The 18713-nt window shown below is 45.9% G+C and overlaps 9 non-coding genes and 1 pseudogene across 9 annotated transcripts; all 10 read right to left on the reverse strand.

Moving 5' to 3' along the window:
- Window positions 1-546: 546 nt before the first annotated feature.
- LOC142700024 (U2 spliceosomal RNA) lies at window positions 547-737 on the reverse strand. The gene has a single exon (XR_012866483.1). It is a non-coding gene; the product is annotated as a U2 spliceosomal RNA (small nuclear RNA).
- A 1288-nt stretch (window positions 738-2025) lies between these two features.
- LOC142700009 (U2 spliceosomal RNA) lies at window positions 2026-2216 on the reverse strand. Its single transcript, XR_012866470.1, has one exon. It is a non-coding gene; the product is annotated as a U2 spliceosomal RNA (small nuclear RNA).
- A 1304-nt stretch (window positions 2217-3520) lies between these two features.
- On the reverse strand, window positions 3521-3711 carry LOC142700022 (U2 spliceosomal RNA). The gene has a single exon (XR_012866481.1). It is a non-coding gene; the product is annotated as a U2 spliceosomal RNA (small nuclear RNA).
- Window positions 3712-5002: 1291 nt separating this feature from the next.
- On the reverse strand, window positions 5003-5193 carry LOC142700026 (U2 spliceosomal RNA). Its single transcript, XR_012866484.1, has one exon. It is a non-coding gene; the product is annotated as a U2 spliceosomal RNA (small nuclear RNA).
- Window positions 5194-6485: 1292 nt separating this feature from the next.
- LOC142700027 (U2 spliceosomal RNA) lies at window positions 6486-6676 on the reverse strand. The gene has a single exon (XR_012866485.1). It is a non-coding gene; the product is annotated as a U2 spliceosomal RNA (small nuclear RNA).
- A 1292-nt stretch (window positions 6677-7968) lies between these two features.
- On the reverse strand, window positions 7969-8159 carry LOC142700023 (U2 spliceosomal RNA). Its single transcript, XR_012866482.1, has one exon. It is a non-coding gene; the product is annotated as a U2 spliceosomal RNA (small nuclear RNA).
- Window positions 8160-9420: 1261 nt separating this feature from the next.
- Window positions 9421-9611, reverse strand: LOC142699998 (U2 spliceosomal RNA). The gene has a single exon (XR_012866460.1). It is a non-coding gene; the product is annotated as a U2 spliceosomal RNA (small nuclear RNA).
- Window positions 9612-10895: 1284 nt separating this feature from the next.
- Window positions 10896-11086, reverse strand: LOC142699999 (U2 spliceosomal RNA). Its single transcript, XR_012866461.1, has one exon. It is a non-coding gene; the product is annotated as a U2 spliceosomal RNA (small nuclear RNA).
- A 1288-nt stretch (window positions 11087-12374) lies between these two features.
- LOC142700000 (U2 spliceosomal RNA) lies at window positions 12375-12565 on the reverse strand. Its single transcript, XR_012866462.1, has one exon. It is a non-coding gene; the product is annotated as a U2 spliceosomal RNA (small nuclear RNA).
- A 1272-nt stretch (window positions 12566-13837) lies between these two features.
- On the reverse strand, window positions 13838-14018 carry LOC142700025 (U2 spliceosomal RNA; annotated as a pseudogene).
- Window positions 14019-18713: the final 4695 nt, after the last annotated feature.

Consider the following 18713-nt stretch of genomic DNA (forward strand, 5'->3'; position numbering starts at 1 on the left):
GCTCTCTTTGTAGGCAAGCAAGGCTTTGTTGCAACTGCAATTCTTACTTCTTCTTGAAATGTAGGGACGACAGTACATTCCATCACATCCATCTAGTGTACACAGGTAGGTCCATTGTGGCGGGCAGGCGAGCGGGCGGGCTGCTTTATTGGCTGTTTGCTGTTCCCCTACTCCACTCCACTATTTGACTGTTGTGCTGCATCAATCAATCAATCAATCAATCAATCAATCAATCAATCAATCAATCAGTGGCTGGCTCAGGTGCAGCTCTTTAACTTACCTAAAAGGGAGGGCGGAGAGAAGACAAGGAAGGTGAATGAGGTGTTCCAATGTGAAATGCCGGAAACACAGAAACACAGACGACACACAACAAGAGGTGGCAATCTATTCATTAATTGCATTTAATCAATGAGCTCATTATCACTCATGCATTGTCCAACAGGTGTTGAAATAATGGGATTAAAAGGGGAGATCCCTTCAGAAAGACAGAAACAATAGCAAAGACAAAAAACACTTTTGGAATCTGCTTTTAGTCAACACATAAGGAAAGGGTGCACCGGTCCTGGAAATACTGCAATACCAGGTCATTGCGTGGAGTGGACAGAGCAAGCTCTATTTCCATCTCCCTGTTCTAAAAATCCATTTAATATATGGTCCCCAGATAGGGGACGTATCAGATATTAAACTGATAAGAACAGATACTACACTTGATCTTAGCCAAAAGGCCGAGAAGCGATAACCCGAACGGGCCGCGCGTTGCCCGAGCCTGCCCGATACTGCTGTTCAGCCCTTGCAGCGATTCAGCCTACTTCTAGGCAATTCCATGGGGCCCTGCAGGCTCACACACTCACAGCTACACGGGAGGTGAATAAAGGCCGGAGAGGAAGCCAGACAGGATTTGCTTCTTTTGCTTGCACCACAATGCAGTGCTGAAAGAGGAGGAATCTACATAAAAACGCCTTCCTGGCAACGCCCAAATGCCCTGCTGCCATGCAGATAAACACTGGCAGCGGCAGCAAGTGCATGCCCACAGCCACCCCTTGTTCCTTCACACCTTGTATCAGCTGTAATCCAGTCCAGTCCAGTGCTGCCTGCTGAGCAGCACTGACCAACACTGCCTGGGCCCAGGCTTTTATCTCTGAGGCCCCATTATGATGTCAGAAAGCTGGCTCTGGAATCCTGAGGGCTCCACTATGACACGTGCAAAGTTCCGTCTGAACTTTATATAAGACGGTGAGGCTCAGTCAGTCACTCAGTGTTGCCTGAGAGGGCAACACTGCAACAGCCGGCCGCCAGGCTGTCTTTTTTTTGCACAGCTAGTTGCCTCCAGGAGGCCACAAGAGGGAGACAAGGGACTGCAAAATGGAAAATAGGCATCCACCAACTTTACAGACAACTTCTCCTTGCTCCTACAACCTCCATCCTTGCACAGTTTGTTATTCTTCTAGGTAACATAGTAACAAATCCAAATTGCTGCTCTCTTTGTAGGCAAGCAAGGCTTTGTTGCAACTGCAATTCTTACTTCTTCTTGAAATGTAGGGACGACAGTACATTCCATCACATCCATCTAGTGTACACAGGTAGGTCCATTGTGGCGGGCAGGCGAGCGGGCGGGCTGCTTTATTGGCTGTTTGCTGTTCCCCTACTCCACTCCACTATTTGACTGTTGTGCTGCATCAATCAATCAATCAATCAATCAATCAATCAATCAATCAATCAATCAATCAGTGGCTGGCTCAGGTGCAGCTCTTTAACTTACCTAAAAGGGAGGGCGGAGAGAAGACAAGGAAGGTGAATGAGGTGTTCCAATGTGAAATGCCGGAAACACAGAAACACAGACGACACACAACAAGAGGTGGCAATCTATTCATTAATTGCATTTAATCAATGAGCTCATTATCACTCATGCATTGTCCAACAGGTGTTGAAATAATGGGATTAAAAGGGGAGATCCCTTCAGAAAGACAGAAACAATAGCAAAGACAAAAAACACTTTTGGAATCTGCTTTTAGTCAACACATAAGGAAAGGGTGCACCGGTCCTGGAAATACTGCAATACCAGGTCAATGCGTGGAGTGGACAGAGCAAGCTCTATTTCCATCTCCCTGTTCTAAAAATCCATTTAATATATGGTCCCCAGATAGGGGACGTATCAGATATTAAACTGATAAGAACAGATACTACACTTGATCTTAGCCAAAAGGCCGAGAAGCGATAACCCGAACGGGCCGCGCGTTGCCCGAGCCTGCCCGATACTGCTGTTCAGCCCTTGCAGCGATTCAGCCTACTTCTAGGCAATTCCATGGGGCCCTGCAGGCTCACACACTCACAGCTACACGGGAGGTGAATAAAGGCCGGAGAGGAAGCCAGACAGGATTTGCTTCTTTTGCTTGCACCACAATGCAGTGCTGAAAGAGGAGGAATCTACATAAAAACGCCTTCCTGGCAACGCCCAAATGCCCTGCTGCCATGCAGATAAACACTGGCAGCGGCAGCAAGTGCATGCCCACAGCCACCCCTTGTTCCTTCACACCTTGTATCAGCTGTAATCCAGTCCAGTCCAGTGCTGCCTGCTGAGCAGCACTGACCAACACTGCCTGGGCCCAGGCTTTTATCTCTGAGGCCCCATTATGATGTCAGAAAGCTGGCTCTGGAATCCTGAGGGCTCCACTATGACACGTGCAAAGTTCCGTCTGAACTTTATATAAGACGGTGAGGCTCAGTCAGTCACTCAGTGTTGCCTGAGAGGGCAACACTGCAACAGCCGGCCGCCAGGCTGTCTTTTTTTTGCACAGCTAGTTGCCTCCAGGAGGCCACAAGAGGGAGACAAGGGACTGCAAAATGGAAAATAGGCATCCACCAACTTTACAGACAACTTCTCCTTGCTCCTACAACCTCCATCCTTGCACAGTTTGTTATTCTTCTAGGTAACATAGTAACAAATCCAAATTGCTGCTCTCTTTGTAGGCAAGCAAGGCTTTGTTGCAACTGCAATTCTTACTTCTTCTTGAAATGTAGGGACGACAGTACATTCCATCACATCCATCTAGTGTACACAGGTAGGTCCATTGTGGCGGGCAGGCGAGCGGGCGGGCTGCTTTATTGGCTGTTTGCTGTTCCCCTACTCCACTCCACTATTTGACTGTTGTGCTGCATCAATCAATCAATCAATCAATCAATCAATCAATCAATCAATCAATCAATCAATCAATCAATCAATCAGTGGCTGGCTCAGGTGCAGCTCTTTAACTTACCTAAAAGGGAGGGCGGAGAGAAGACAAGTAAGGTGAATGAGGTGTTCCAATGTGAAATGCCGGAAACACAGAAACACAGACGACACACAACAAGAGGTGGCAATCTATTCATTAATTGCACTTAATCAATGAGCTCATTATCACTCATGCATTGTCCAACAGGTGTTGAAATAATGGGATTAAAAGGGGAGATCCCTTCAGAAAGACAGAAACAATAGCAAAGACAAAAAACACTTTTGGAATCTGCTTTTAGTCAACACATAAGGAAAGGGTGCACCGGTCCTGGAAATACTGCAATACCAGGTCAATGCGTGGAGTGGACAGAGCAAGCTCTATTTCCATCTCCCTGTTCTAAAAATCCATTTAATATATGGTCCCCAGATAGGGGACGTATCAGATATTAAACTGATAAGAACAGATACTACACTTGATCTTAGCCAAAAGGCCGAGAAGCGATAACCCGAACGGGCCGCGCGTTGCCCGAGCCTGCCCGATACTGCTGTTCAGCCCTTGCAGCGATTCAGCCTACTTCTAGGCAATTCCATGGGGCCCTGCAGGCTCACACACTCACAGCTACACGGGAGGTGAATAAAGGCCGGAGAGGAAGCCAGACAGGATTTGCTTCTTTTGCTTGCACCACAATGCAGTGCTGAAAGAGGAGGAATCTACATAAAAACGCCTTCCTGGCAACGCCCAAATGCCCTGCTGCCATGCAGATAAACACTGGCAGCGGCAGCAAGTGCATGCCCACAGCCACCCCTTGTTCCTTCACACCTTGTATCAGCTGTAATCCAGTCCAGTCCAGTGCTGCCTGCTGAGCAGCACTGACCAACACTGCCTGGGCCCAGGCTTTTATCTCTGAGGCCCCATTATGATGTCAGAAAGCTGGCTCTGGAATCCTGAGGGCTCCACTATGACACGTGCAAAGTTCCGTCTGAACTTTATATAAGACGGTGAGGCTCAGTCAGTCACTCAGTGTTGCCTGAGAGGGCAACACTGCAACAGCCGGCCGCCAGGCTGTCTTTTTTTTGCACAGCTAGTTGCCTCCAGGAGGCCACAAGAGGGAGACAAGGGACTGCAAAATGGAAAATAGGCATCCACCAACTTTACAGACAACTTCTCCTTGCTCCTACAACCTCCATCCTTGCACAGTTTGTTATTCTTCTAGGTAACATAGTAACAAATCCAAATTGCTGCTCTCTTTGTAGGCAAGCAAGGCTTTGTTGCAACTGCAATTCTTACTTCTTCTTGAAATGTAGGGACGACAGTACATTCCATCACATCCATCTAGTGTACACAGGTAGGTCCATTGTGGCGGGCAGGCGAGCGGGCGGGCTGCTTTATTGGCTGTTTGCTGTTCCCCTACTCCACTCCACTATTTGACTGTTGTGCTGCATCATCAATCAATCAATCAATCAATCAATCAATCAATCAATCAATCAATCAATCAGTGGCTGGCTCAGGTGCAGCTCTTTAACTTACCTAAAAGGGAGGGCGGAGAGAAGACAAGGAAGGTGAATGAGGTGTTCCAATGTGAAATGCCGGAAACACAGAAACACAGACGACACACAACAAGAGGTGGCAATCTATTCATTAATTGCATTTAATCAATGAGCTCATTATCACTCATGCATTGTCCAACAGGTGTTGAAATAATAGGATTAAAAGGGGAGATCCCTTCAGAAAGACAGAAACAATAGCAAAGACAAAAAACACTTTTGGAATCTGCTTTTAGTCAACACATAAGGAAAGGGTGCACCGGTCCTGGAAATACTGCAATACCAGGTCAATGCGTGGAGTGGACAGAGCAAGCTCTATTTCCATCTCCCTGTTCTAAAAATCCATTTAATATATGGTCCCCAGATAGGGGACGTATCAGATATTAAACTGATAAGAACAGATACTACACTTGATCTTAGCCAAAAGGCCGAGAAGCGATAACCCGAACGGGCCGCGCGTTGCCCGAGCCTGCCCGATACTGCTGTTCAGCCCTTGCAGCGATTCAGCCTACTTCTAGGCAATTCCATGGGGCCCTGCAGGCTCACACACTCACAGCTACACGGGAGGTGAATAAAGGCCGGAGAGGAAGCCAGACAGGATTTGCTTCTTTTGCTTGCACCACAATGCAGTGCTGAAAGAGGAGGAATCTACATAAAAACGCCTTCCTGGCAACGCCCAAATGCCCTGCTGCCATGCAGATAAACACTGGCAGCGGCAGCAAGTGCATGCCCACAGCCACCCCTTGTTCCTTCACACCTTGTATCAGCTGTAATCCAGTCCAGTCCAGTGCTGCCTGCTGAGCAGCACTGACCAACACTGCCTGGGCCCAGGCTTTTATCTCTGAGGCCCCATTATGATGTCAGAAAGCTGGCTCTGGAATCCTGAGGGCTCCACTATGACACGTGCAAAGTTCCGTCTGAACTTTATATAAGACGGTGAGGCTCAGTCAGTCACTCAGTGTTGCCTGAGAGGGCAACACTGCAACAGCCGGCCGCCAGGCTGTCTTTTTTTTGCACAGCTAGTTGCCTCCAGGAGGCCACAAGAGGGAGACAAGGGACTGCAAAATGGAAAATAGGCATCCACCAACTTTACAGACAACTTCTCCTTGCTCCTACAACCTCCATCCTTGCACAGTTTGTTATTCTTCTAGGTAACATAGTAACAAATCCAAATTGCTGCTCTCTTTGTAGGCAAGCAAGGCTTTGTTGCAACTGCAATTCTTACTTCTTCTTGAAATGTAGGGACGACAGTACATTCCATCACATCCATCTAGTGTACACAGGTAGGTCCATTGTGGCGGGCAGGCGAGCGGGCGGGCTGCTTTATTGGCTGTTTGCTGTTCCCCTACTCCACTCCACTATTTGACTGTTGTGCTGCATCAATCAATCAATCAATCAATCAATCAATCAATCAATCAATCAATCAATCAATCAGTGGCTGGCTCAGGTGCAGCTCTTTAACTTACCTAAAAGGGAGGGCGGAGAGAAGACAAGGAAGGTGAATGAGGTGTTCCAATGTGAAATGCCGGAAACACAGAAACACAGACGACACACAACAAGAGGTGGCAATCTATTCATTAATTGCACTTAATCAATGAGCTCATTATCACTCATGCATTGTCCAACAGGTGTTGAAATAATGGGATTAAAAGGGGAGATCCCTTCAGAAAGACAGAAACAATAGCAAAGACAAAAAACACTTTTGGAATCTGCTTTTAGTCAACACATAAGGAAAGGGTGCACCGGTCCTGGAAATACTGCAATACCAGGTCAATGCGTGGAGTGGACAGAGCAAGCTCTATTTCCATCTCCCTGTTCTAAAAATCCATTTAATATATGGTCCCCAGATAGGGGACGTATCAGATATTAAACTGATAAGAACAGATACTACACTTGATCTTAGCCAAAAGGCCGAGAAGCGATAACCCGAACGGGCCGCGCGTTGCCCGAGCCTGCCCGATACTGCTGTTCAGCCCTTGCAGCGATTCAGCCTACTTCTAGGCAATTCCATGGGGCCCTGCAGGCTCACACACTCACAGCTACACGGGAGGTGAATAAAGGCCGGAGAGGAAGCCAGACAGGATTTGCTTCTTTTGCTTGCACCACAATGCAGTGCTGAAAGAGGAGGAATCTACATAAAAACGCCTTCCTGGCAACGCCCAAATGCCCTGCTGCCATGCAGATAAACACTGGCAGCGGCAGCAAGTGCATGCCCACAGCCACCCCTTGTTCCTTCACACCTTGTATCAGCTGTAATCCAGTCCAGTCCAGTGCTGCCTGCTGAGCAGCACTGACCAACACTGCCTGGGCCCAGGCTTTTATCTCTGAGGCCCCATTATGATGTCAGAAAGCTGGCTCTGGAATCCTGAGGGCTCCACTATGACACGTGCAAAGTTCCGTCTGAACTTTATATAAGACGGTGAGGCTCAGTCAGTCACTCAGTGTTGCCTGAGAGGGCAACACTGCAACAGCCGGCCGCCAGGCTGTCTTTTTTTTGCACAGCTAGTTGCCTCCAGGAGGCCACAAGAGGGAGACAAGGGACTGCAAAATGGAAAATAGGCATCCACCAACTTTACAGACAACTTCTCCTTGCTCCTACAACCTCCATCCTTGCACAGTTTGTTATTCTTCTAGGTAACATAGTAACAAATCCAAATTGCTGCTCTCTTTGTAGGCAAGCAAGGCTTTGTTGCAACTGCAATTCTTACTTCTTCTTGAAATGTAGGGACGACAGTACATTCCATCACATCCATCTAGTGTACACAGGTAGGTCCATTGTGGCGGGCAGGCGAGCGGGCGGGCTGCTTTATTGGCTGTTTGCTGTTCCCCTACTCCACTCCACTATTTGACTGTTGTGCTGCATCAATCAATCAATCAATCAATCAATCAATCAATCAATCAATCAATCAATCAATCAGTGGCTGGCTCAGGTGCAGCTCTTTAACTTACCTAAAAGGGAGGGCGGAGAGAAGACAAGGAAGGTGAATGAGGTGTTCCAATGTGAAATGCCGGAAACACAGAAACACAGACGACACACAACAAGAGGTGGCAATCTATTCATTAATTGCATTTAATCAATGAGCTCATTATCACTCATGCATTGTCCAACAGGTGTTGAAATAATGGGATTAAAAGGGGAGATCCCTTCAGAAAGACAGAAACAATAGCAAAGACAAAAAACACTTTTGGAATCTGCTTTTAGTCAACACATAAGGAAAGGGTGCACCGGTCCTGGAAATACTGCAATACCAGGTCAATGCGTGGAGTGGACAGAGCAAGCTCTATTTCCATCTCCCTGTTCTAAAAATCCATTTAATATATGGTCCCCAGATAGGGGACGTATCAGATATTAAACTGATAAGAACAGATACTACACTTAATCTTAGCCAAAAGGCCGAGAAGCGATAACCCGAACGGGCCGCGCGTTGCCCGAGCCTGCCCGATACTGCTGTTCAGCCCTTGCAGCGATTCAGCCTACTTCTAGGCAATTCCATGGGGCCCTGCAGGCTCACACACTCACAGCTAGAAGCCAGACAGGATTTGCTTCTTTTGCTTGCACCACAATGCAGTGCTGAAAGAGGAGGAATCTACATAAAAACGCCTTCCTGGCAACGCCCAAATGCCCTGCTGCCATGCAGATAAACACTGGCAGCGGCAGCAAGTGCATGCCCACAGCCACCCCTTGTTCCTTCACACCTTGTATCAGCTGTAATCCAGTCCAGTCCAGTGCTGCCTGCTGAGCAGCACTGACCAACACTGCCTGGGCCCAGGCTTTTATCTCTGAGGCCCCATTATGATGTCAGAAAGCTGGCTCTGGAATCCTGAGGGCTCCACTATGACACGTGCAAAGTTCCGTCTGAACTTTATATAAGACGGTGAGGCTCAGTCAGTCACTCAGTGTTGCCTGAGAGGGCAACACTGCAACAGCCGGCCGCCAGGCTGTCTTTTTTTTGCACAGCTAGTTGCCTCCAGGAGGCCACAAGAGGGAGACAAGGGACTGCAAAATGGAAAATAGGCATCCACCAACTTTACAGACAACTTCTCCTTGCTCCTACAACTTCCATCCTTGCACAGTTTGTTATTCTTCTAGGTAACATAGTAACAAATCCAAATTGCTGCTCTCTTTGTAGGCAAGCAAGGCTTTGTTGCAACTGCAATTCTTACTTCTTCTTGAAATGTAGGGACGACAGTACATTCCATCACATCCATCTAGTGTACACAGGTAGGTCCATTGTGGCGGGCAGGCGAGCGGGCGGGCTGCTTTATTGGCTGTTTGCTGTTCCCCTACTCCACTCCACTATTTGACTGTTGTGCTGCATCAATCAATCAATCAATCAATCAATCAATCAATCAATCAATCAATCAATCAGTGGCTGGCTCAGGTGCAGCTCTTTAACTTACCTAAAAGGGAGGGCGGAGAGAAGACAAGGAAGGTGAATGAGGTGTTCCAATGTGAAATGCCGGAAACACAGAAACACAGACGACACACAACAAGAGGTGGCAATCTATTCATTAATTGCACTTAATCAATGAGCTCATTATCACTCATGCATTGTCCAACAGGTGTTGAAATAATGGGATTAAAAGGGGAGATCCCTTCAGAAAGACAGAAACAATAGCAAAGACAAAAAACACTTTTGGAATCTGCTTTTAGTCAACACATAAGGAAAGGGTGCACCGGTCCTGGAAATACTGCAATACCAGGTCAATGCGTGGAGTGGACAGAGCAAGCTCTATTTCCATCTCCCTGTTCTAAAAATCCATTTAATATATGGTCCCCAGATAGGGGACGTATCAGATATTAAACTGATAAGAACAGATACTACACTTGATCTTAGCCAAAAGGCCGAGAAGCGATAACCCGAACGGGCCGCGCGTTGCCCGAGCCTGCCCGATACTGCTGTTCAGCCCTTGCAGCGATTCAGCCTACTTCTAGGCAATTCCATGGGGCCCTGCAGGCTCACACACTCACAGCTACACGGGAGGTGAATAAAGGCCGGAGAGGAAGCCAGACAGGATTTGCTTCTTTTGCTTGCACCACAATGCAGTGCTGAAAGAGGAGGAATCTACATAAAAACGCCTTCCTGGCAACGCCCAAATGCCCTGCTGCCATGCAGATAAACACTGGCAGCGGCAGCAAGTGCATGCCCACAGCCACCCCTTGTTCCTTCACACCTTGTATCAGCTGTAATCCAGTCCAGTCCAGTGCTGCCTGCTGAGCAGCACTGACCAACACTGCCTGGGCCCAGGCTTTTATCTCTGAGGCCCCATTATGATGTCAGAAAGCTGGCTCTGGAATCCTGAGGGCTCCACTATGACACGTGCAAAGTTCCGTCTGAACTTTATATAAGACGGTGAGGCTCAGTCAGTCACTCAGTGTTGCCTGAGAGGGCAACACTGCAACAGCCGGCCGCCAGGCTGTCTTTTTTTTGCACAGCTAGTTGCCTCCAGGAGGCCACAAGAGGGAGACAAGGGACTGCAAAATGGAAAATAGGCATCCACCAACTTTACAGACAACTTCTCCTTGCTCCTACAACCTCCATCCTTGCACAGTTTGTTATTCTTCTAGGTAACATAGTAACAAATCCAAATTGCTGCTCTCTTTGTAGGCAAGCAAGGCTTTGTTGCAACTGCAATTCTTACTTCTTCTTGAAATGTAGGGACGACAGTACATTCCATCACATCCATCTAGTGTACACAGGTAGGTCCATTGTGGCGGGCAGGCGAGCGGGCGGGCTGCTTTATTGGCTGTTTGCTGTTCCCCTACTCCACTCCACTATTTGACTGTTGTGCTGCATCAATCAATCAATCAATCAATCAATCAATCAATCAATCAATCAATCAGTGGCTGGCTCAGGTGCAGCTCTTTAACTTACCTAAAAGGGAGGGCGGAGAGAAGACAAGGAAGGTGAATGAGGTGTTCCAATGTGAAATGCCGGAAACACAGAAACACAGACGACACACAACAAGAGGTGGCAATCTATTCATTAATTGCATTTAATCAATGAGCTCATTATCACTCATGCATTGTCCAACAGGTGTTGAAATAATGGGATTAAAAGGGGAGATCCCTTCAGAAAGACAGAAACAATAGCAAAGACAAAAAACACTTTTGGAATCTGCTTTTAGTCAACACATAAGGAAAGGGTGCACCGGTCCTGGAAATACTGCAATACCAGGTCAATGCGTGGAGTGGACAGAGCAAGCTCTATTTCCATCTCCCTGTTCTAAAAATCCATTTAATATATGGTCCCCAGATAGGGGACGTATCAGATATTAAACTGATAAGAACAGATACTACACTTGATCTTAGCCAAAAGGCCGAGAAGCGATAACCCGAACGGGCCGCGCGTTGCCCGAGCCTGCCCGATACTGCTGTTCAGCCCTTGCAGCGATTCAGCCTACTTCTAGGCAATTCCATGGGGCCCTGCAGGCTCACACACTCACAGCTACACGGGAGGTGAATAAAGGCCGGAGAGGAAGCCAGACAGGATTTGCTTCTTTTGCTTGCACCACAATGCAGTGCTGAAAGAGGAGGAATCTACATAAAAACGCCTTCCTGGCAACGCCCAAATGCCCTGCTGCCATGCAGATAAACACTGGCAGCGGCAGCAAGTGCATGCCCACAGCCACCCCTTGTTCCTTCACACCTTGTATCAGCTGTAATCCAGTCCAGTCCAGTGCTGCCTGCTGAGCAGCACTGACCAACACTGCCTGGGCCCAGGCTTATATCTCTGAGGCCCCATTATGATGTCAGAAAGCTGGCTCTGGAATCCTGAGGGCTCCACTATGACACGTGCAAAGTTCCGTCTGAACTTTATATAAGACGGTGAGGCTCAGTCAGTCACTCAGTGTTGCCTGAGAGGGCAACACTGCAACAGCCGGCCGCCAGGCTGTCTTTTTTTTGCACAGCTAGTTGCCTCCAGGAGGCCACAAGAGGGAGACAAGGGACTGCAAAATGGAAAATAGGCATCCACCAACTTTACAGACAACTTCTCCTTGCTCCTACAACCTCCATCCTTGCACAGTTTGTTATTCTTCTAGGTAACATAGTAACAAATCCAAATTGCTGCTCTCTTTGTAGGCAAGCAAGGCTTTGTTGCAACTGCAATTCTTACTTCTTCTTGAAATGTAGGGACGACAGTACATTCCATCACATCCATCTAGTGTACACAGGTAGGTCCATTGTGGCGGGCAGGCGAGCGGGCGGGCTGCTTTATTGGCTGTTTGCTGTTCCCCTACTCCACTCCACTATTTGACTGTTGTGCTGCATCAATCAATCAATCAATCAATCAATCAATCAATCAATCAATCAATCAATCAGTGGCTGGCTCAGGTGCAGCTCTTTAACTTACCTAAAAGGGAGGGCGGAGAGAAGACAAGGAAGGTGAATGAGGTGTTCCAATGTGAAATGCCGGAAACACAGAAACACAGACGACACACAACAAGAGGTGGCAATCTATTCATTAATTGCATTTAATCAATGAGCTCATTATCACTCATGCATTGTCCAACAGGTGTTGAAATAATGGGATTAAAAGGGGAGATCCCTTCAGAAAGACAGAAACAATAGCAAAGACAAAAAACACTTTTGGAATCTGCTTTTAGTCAACACATAAGGAAAGGGTGCACCGGTCCTGGAAATACTGCAATACCAGGTCAATGCGTGGAGTGGACAGAGCAAGCTCTATTTCCATCTCCCTGTTCTAAAAATCCATTTAATATATGGTCCCCAGATAGGGGACGTATCAGATATTAAACTGATAAGAACAGATACTACACTTGATCTTAGCCAAAAGGCCGAGAAGCGATAACCCGAACGGGCCGCGCGTTGCCCGAGCCTGCCCGATACTGCTGTTCAGCCCTTGCAGCGATTCAGCCTACTTCTAGGCAATTCCATGGGGCCCTGCAGGCTCACACACTCACAGCTACACGGGAGGTGAATAAAGGCCGGAGAGGAAGCCAGACAGGATTTGCTTCTTTTGCTTGCACCACAATGCAGTGCTGAAAGAGGAGGAATCTACATAAAAACGCCTTCCTGGCAACGCCCAAATGCCCTGCTGCCATGCAGATAAACACTGGCAGCGGCAGCAAGTGCATGCCCACAGCCACCCCTTGTTCCTTCACACCTTGTATCAGCTGTAATCCAGTCCAGTCCAGTGCTGCCTGCTGAGCAGCACTGACCAACACTGCCTGGGCCCAGGCTTTTATCTCTGAGGCCCCATTATGATGTCAGAAAGCTGGCTCTGGAATCCTGAGGGCTCCACTATGACACGTGCAAAGTTCCGTCTGAACTTTATATAAGACGGTGAGGCTCAGTCAGTCACTCAGTGTTGCCTGAGAGGGCAACACTGCAACAGCCGGCCGCCAGGCTGTCTTTTTTTTGCACAGCTAGTTGCCTCCAGGAGGCCACAAGAGGGAGACAAGGGACTGCAAAATGGAAAATAGGCATCCACCAACTTTACAGACAACTTCTCCTTGCTCCTACAACCTCCATCCTTGCACAGTTTGTTATTCTTCTAGGTAACATAGTAACAAATCCAAATTGCTGCTCTCTTTGTAGGCAAGCAAGGCTTTGTTGCAACTGCAATTCTTACTTCTTCTTGAAATGTAGGGACGACAGTACATTCCATCACATCCATCTAGTGTACACAGGTAGGTCCATTGTGGCGGGCAGGCGAGCGGGCGGGCTGCTTTATTGGCTGTTTGCTGTTCCCCTACTCCACTCCACTATTTGACTGTTGTGCTGCATCAATCAATCAATCAATCAATCAATCAATCAATCAGTGGCTGGCTCAGGTGCAGCTCTTTAACTTACCTAAAAGGGAGGGCGGAGAGAAGACAAGGAAGGTGAATGAGGTGTTCCAATGTGAAATGCCGGAAACACAGAAACACAGACGACACACAACAAGAGGTGGCAATCTATTCATTAATTGCATTTAATCAATGAGCTCATTATCACTCATGCATTGTCCAACAGGTGTTGAAATAATGGGATTAAAAGGGGAGATCCCTTCAGAAAGACAGAAACAATAGCAAAGACAAAAAACACTTTTGGAATCTGCTTTTAGTCAACACATAAGGAAAGGGTGCACCGGTCCTGGAAATACTGCAATACCAGGTCAATGCGTGGAGTGGACAGAGCAAGCTCTATTTCCATCTCCCTGTTCTAAAAATCCATTTAATATATGGTCCCCAGATAGGGGACGTATCAGATATTAAACTGATAAGAACAGATTTTTTTTAAGTTGACTACCCCAACTTTGGGGGTAACCGTTTATTTAAAATTTTTCAGGTTTTACAATAAATTAACATTTTTCAACATTTTTACAGGGATTCAAATTTTACAACAATGGTTAAAAAATAAATACAAATTGTCAGATTAAAATCATACAATTTATAAAAGGGCACTTGGTGGCATCATATTATAGAATTCCATTCGCTAAAAAACCATTTTCTACTTAAAACAGGAGAGAATTTTTTGTCTAAAAGATAATACTTGTGCATTTCATAAAAACAAATTCCTAAAATATCATTCACAGATAAAATTTCATGTTTGAATAAAAGAATATTCCTGGCCGCCCACAGAGCTGCTTTAACGCAGTTAGTAATCTTCCATGCCATAATTTTCTGAGTCCTTGTTGGGCACTCCAGACATCCGTAAAAAACGCCTTCACTTGTAATTCTCTTTATTCCGGTTATCTTCTTCATCAAGGGGAGGATTTTTGTCCATATGAGTTGTGAAAAATAACATTGCCAAAAGAGATGTAAGACTGTCTCGTCATCGCGGCATCCTCCCCTTGGACACGCAGCCGAGTTGGTCAGTCCCCTTCGATGCTGGAATGCCCGGCATGGAAGACACTCGTGGGCGCAGCTCCAGGCCAGATCCTTCTGTGAATTAAAAATGAATTTAGCATTAACCATGCTCCAGATAATTTTGCATTTGTTTTCATTAAAATTGCTAATGGGGGCTATTAAAACATTTTCTTTTATTTCCTTTAAAACATATTTACTATTTTTTACATCTTCTATTCTTTTGTCTTTTAGTTTAAAAAGGTTCACTATTTTTTCTAAAATCTTATACTGGTCTGGCAGGTTAAAAGCATATGGCGAGCTTAAAACCGTAGAGAACCATCCGTACCTCCTCATAAAATAGCCAGTGTTAAAACGGATAAAATAAGACCAGTAGTGTTCCTTAAAAACAGTATTAAGACACAGTGTAAAAAAATGGATTAAAAGAAATGCTTTTATATTTGGAAAATCTTTACCACCCATTAGCTTTGGTAACATCACTTTTTCTCTCCTGAGCTTCTCCATCCTAGAATTCCATAAAAATGTAAAACATGCCTTGGTAATCTTTTTTAATAAAATATCAGGGGGAGGGAAAACCATACTTAGATATAATAAAATTGGTAAAATCACCATTTTTGTGATTAAAATTTTTCCCTCCATTGTCAGTTTTCTAAGATTCCATAAACAAATTTTCTTATTAACTTTTTGTGCCACCAAGTCCCAACTGATAAAACCATTGTTTGACTCATTGAAGGAGACCCCTAAAATCTGTACAGACTCCGACACAGGGACTGGAATGTCCTGTAAAATCATGTTGCCAATATTTAAAATATTACTTTTATTAAAATTGACTTTAAAACCGGAGGAGCAGCAAAATTGGTATATCTGTTGTAATGCTTTTTGCAGTGACGGGGCGTCCCTGCACAGGACCGCGACATCATCCATGTACCCCACCACTTTTGCCTCTAGTCCCCCCCCGCCCGGCAGGGGGACTCCACATATCTGCCTGTCATTCCTCAATCTGCAGAGTAGAGGCTCGATCGCACATATAAAAAGTAGTGGGGACAAGGGACACCCCTGCTTCACTCCGGAGTTTAAAAGGACATCCTGTGTCTTAAAACCCTTTACTAAAATCTTGCTCGTACAATTTTCATAAAAGGCCTTCAGAGACTGTAAAAAGCCTTCTGGTATACCCATCTTTTCTAAAACCTTAAAAAGATAAAAATGTGATACTCTATCAAAGGCTTTCTCGAAATCTATGGATAAAACCGCCAATCTGCCTTTTCTCTCCTTCGTATCACCAATAGCATCTTTTAAAAGGTTTAAATTGTCCCATATGCTCCTCCCAGGTATCCCACAGACTTGGTTGGAGTGGACGATTTTCTCTATAACAGCCTTTAGCCTATTCGCGCAAATCTTGGCCATTATTTTGTAGTCTGTGTTTAGTAAGGTGATAGGCCTCCAGTTTTTAATATCTGTTTTGTCCCCCTTTTTATAAAGCAGGGACACCTCACCTTTCTTCCAGGACCCCGGGAGGGCTTTTGTTCTAAAAACTTGAGTAAAAAGGGAATAGAGATCCTCTTTTAAAACTCCATAAAATGTGACATAAAACTCTATGGGTATACCATCAGGGCCAGGGACTTTACCTGTTTTAAAACTCTTGATGGTATCTAAAATCTCCTGTTCCGTAATATCCTGTAATAAAAAATCTTTGGAGACAGGATTTAAAACAGCGTCAACCTCCTTCAATGAGTCGTTCATCAAATCAACATTAACAAGCTTTATATTAAAAAGATCCGCATAAAATCTGTGTACCTTTTTTAAAATATTGTCAGTGTTTGTATCTCCATCAACATTGTCTAACAGGGTATGCTTATCGTTAATTTTCTTAAAAAAGTACCTGGAGCAGGTCTCATTTTCCTCGAGGTGTTTCATTTTTGAACGAAAGACAATTTCCTTACCTCTCTGCTCCAGGCACTGGGAGATCTCCTTCCTAATCTCCATAATCTCCTCCTCCACCTGCATACCCTGTTCTCTGAACTTGTATTGGGTCTGCAGACGGGTATTCAAATTAGCAAAAAAATCCTGTTTTTCTTTTGCTTTTCTCCTTCCGATTTTTATGAAAAAGTCTCTTATTTTTATTTTTATTTTCTCCCACCATGAGACTATGGACATATTTGGATGTCTTACCCGTCTGCAGCCCTTATAAAAGGTAATAAAATCAGATAAAATTTGCGGATCATCTAAAAGGGAAACGTTCATTTTCCAGGCTTTTTTGACAGTATTTTTCCCAATATCATTTTTAACTTTAAAATACAATAATTTATGATCAGATAAAACATTGGGATTAAGATCACATTTAAAAGGCAGTACTTGATAAGAGCAGAATATAAAATCGATCCTGGAGCTACAGTTCACATTGCTCCAGGTGACGCCGGCCTCTGCAGATAAATTGCTGTTACATTTCTTAAAAACATCAGTAAGTTTAAAATCAGTAACTATATCTTTTAATAATGAGGAGGTTTTGTCATAATTCCTGCTTACTGAGTTAGAGAACCGGCGTTCCCCCTTTAAAATACAATTAAAATCACCCGCTAAAACAAGTGGCTCTGAATCGTTTAAAAAAAGGGGTAAAATCTCTAGCATTCTAGCTCTTTCATTCTTGTCCGAGGACCCATAAAAATTTAAAAACTGCCATCTAATACCGTCTATAAAAGCTTTGACCAATAAAATTCTACCTGGTAAAATTTCATTAAAACTGTCAATTAAAACGTTCCCTTTAAATAAAATGGCGACACCTGCGGCTCTGGAATCGTTAGACCCGGACCACACTGAAGGTCCGAGTCTCCAGTCTTCCTTATATTTGTTGTAGTTCGTGCGATGTGGGATACAGCATTCCTGTAGGAAAAAAACGGTGGCGGAAAAAATAGAAAGATAGTCAAACAGGGCAGCTCTTCTCGTCTTAGAATGCACGCTCCTAACATTTAAGGAAATGCCACCTAACTCTGCCATGAGGAAAAGGGAAAAGAGACAGTCTTATGTAATCTTACCCGAGGTGGCCTCAGCAGTCCTCGGCGTTACCAGAGACCTCACTCGAACTCTCATCGCCCTCCGACTTCAAACCGACTGTATAACTTGAGGAGATTGGAGAGGAACTCATGTCAGACAGCTGACCCCCCGCCATACCTGAGGCACTTATCGAAAATGGGTCCCAGATGGACTCCACGGGCAAGGTTTCTGGAGCATTTTGTATGGCAGCCTCCTCCCCTACGATAGGGGCGGGAAACGCACTCGCGGCCGTTTCAGGGACTTCTGTCACCTCAGAGGCAGCTATGCTTGTCTCCCCCAACTGGCGAGAAGGGGGGAGACCTTCAGCTGGTGCTTCCGGGGGCGCGTCAACTGGTTTCCCTGCTTTCGCTCTAGCAGGTACTCCCATCGGCACCCCCGCTGCCACCTCTGAGTACGCCCTACGCCTCTTAGACCTAGCTGCCGCTCCACCCGGGTCCTCTGCCTCAGGTACAGGCTGACCCAGCATCTCCTGCGGCCCAGGCGGATCAGCTTCATCCGAACTACCCATCTCCTCCGTTTCCTGAGGGGGCTTTTTCGTCCGCTGATCACTGGCTCTTCTCTTAAACCGCCTTTGCTCCTTTGGGTCACCTGTTTGGGGGGGTCTGCTGGAGGTGTCCATGTTATCTGCCTCTTCACCTCTTGGTTCCTCTTCTTGTGCGGGGGCGATCTGGCCTGCTGGCTGCTCTGGACGCCTCGGCCGGACCTCGGGTTGTTCCGATCTGTGGGGACAAGTAGCATATAGATGACCAACTCGGCTGCAAAAACGACACCTTTTCCCCAGAGGGCAAGTTTTGGCCTCGTGCTCAGAGCTGCCACAGTTCCTACAGGTGCTTTCGCAGAACTCTTTGGTGTGACCGTACTTTTGACATTTTCTACAGAATGGAGGCATTCCTGTATAAAAAAGATCTCCTGCCATATCACCTAATTTAAAGCGTGCTGGCGGCAACATTATCCCCCCTGCTGTATTGGCATCTCTATAACAAGTTACTAAAAATCTCCACTTTGACGTCCAAACTCCAACTTCGTTCATTATTTTGCCAATACATTTTACACTTTTGAAATAGGGGGATAAAAAGGACATCACATCTTTTAAATCAGC

The sequence above is a fragment of the Rhinoderma darwinii genome, unplaced genomic scaffold, assembly GCF_050947455.1.
Source record: "Rhinoderma darwinii isolate aRhiDar2 unplaced genomic scaffold, aRhiDar2.hap1 Scaffold_1766, whole genome shotgun sequence".
NCBI lineage: Eukaryota > Metazoa > Chordata > Amphibia > Anura > Rhinodermatidae > Rhinoderma > Rhinoderma darwinii.